Genomic DNA, 1,904 nt, shown 5'->3' with positions numbered 1-1,904 from the left:
ATGTCCAAGGCACCAATGCCATCTAAAAAGTCAATAATCGATACCTAAAACTTGAATTGGACTACTTCTTACTGGCTATTACATCAACTTAGAAGCTTCATCTGTGTTCTATTATGGTGCTTTTCCTGTTTCCGCCTACGGCAACACGCGACATAGCTTTGCAGACGATAAGTACAACCGTTTCAGAGAGAAGAGCGGCCAATGTGACAATCTGGCTTTAAGTCGAATCGATAACAAATGACGAAAACGGACGGATTTCTCAGGTTTTTACTACATATGAACACTTTTCACATTCTCCCGTGCAACGCGGCTGCTAGTCCTCCTTTCATGCATAATCTTAAGGTCCTAGCTCATGTCCAAGGCACCAAAGCCAGCTAAAAAGTCAATAACCGATACCTAAAACTTGAATTGTACTTCTTCTTACTGGTTATTACATCATCTTAGAAGCTTCATCTGTGTTCTACTATGGTGCTTTTAGTGTCTCCGAATACCGCAGTACGCGACATAGCTTTGCAGACGATAAGTACAACCGTTTCAGAGAGAAGAGCGGCCAATATGACGATCTGGCTTTAAGTCGATTCGATAACAAATGACGAAAACGGACGGATTTCTCAGGTTTTTACTACATATGAACTCTTTTCACATTCTCCCGTGCAACTCGGCAGCTAGTCCTCCTTTCATGCAGAATCTTAAGGTAACAGCTCATGTCCAAGGCACCAAAGACAGCTAAAAAGTCAATAATCGATACCTAAAACTTGAATTGTACTACTTCTTACTGGATATTACATCAACTTAGAAGCTTCATCTGTGTTCTACTGTGGTGCTTTTAGTGTCTCCGAATACCGCAGTACGCGACATAGCTTTGCAGACGATAAGTACAACCGTTTCAGAGAGAAGAGCGGCCAATGTGACGATCTGGCTTTACATCGATTCAATAACAAATGACGAAAACGGACGGATGTCTCAGGTTTTTACTACATATGAACACTTTTCACATTCTCCCGTGCTACTCGGCTGCTAGTCCTCCTTTCATGCAGAATCTTAAGGTCCTAGCTCATGTCCAAGGCACCAAAGCCAGCTAAAAGGTCAATATTCAATACTTATAACTTGAATTGTACTACCTCTTACTGGCTATTACATCAACTTAGAAGCTTCATCTGTGTTCTATTATGGTGCTTTTCCTGTTTCCGCCTACGGCAACACGCGACATAGCTTTGCAGACGATAAGTACAACCGTTTCAGAGAGAAGATCTGCCAATGTGACGATCTGGCTTTTAAGTCGATTCGATAACAAATGACGAAAACGGACGGATTTCTCAGGTTTTTACTACATATGAACACTTTTCATATTCTCCCGTGCAACTCGGCTGCTAGTCCTCCTTTCATGCAGAATCTTAAGGTCCTAGCTCATGTCCAAGGCACCAAAGCCAGCTAAAAAGTCAATAACCGATACCTAAAACTTGAATTGTACTACCTCTTACTGGCTATTACATCATTTTAGAAGCTTCATCTGTGTTCTACTATGGTGCTTTTAGTGTCTCCGAATACCGCAGTACGCGACATAGCTTTGCAGACGATAAGTACAACCGTTTCAGAGAGAAGATCGGCCAATGTGACGATCTGGCTTTAAGTCGATTCGATAAGAAATGACGAAAACGGACGGATTTCTCAGGTTTTTACTACATATGAACACTTTTCAAATTCTCCCGTGCAACTCGGCTGCTAGTCCTCCTTTCATGCAGAATCTTAAGGTCCTAGCTCGTGTCCGAGGCACCAAAGAATGGTAAAAAGTCAATAACCGATACCTAAAACTTGAATTGTACTACTTCTTACTGGCTATTACATCAACTTAGAAGCATCATCTGTGTTCTGCTATGGTGCTTTTAGTGTCTCCGCATACCGCA

The sequence above is a fragment of the Schistocerca gregaria genome, unplaced genomic scaffold, assembly GCF_023897955.1.
Source record: "Schistocerca gregaria isolate iqSchGreg1 unplaced genomic scaffold, iqSchGreg1.2 ptg000244l, whole genome shotgun sequence".
In the NCBI taxonomy this organism is placed as follows: Eukaryota; Metazoa; Arthropoda; class Insecta; order Orthoptera; family Acrididae; genus Schistocerca; species Schistocerca gregaria.
This window is presented reverse-complemented; position numbering follows the sequence as displayed.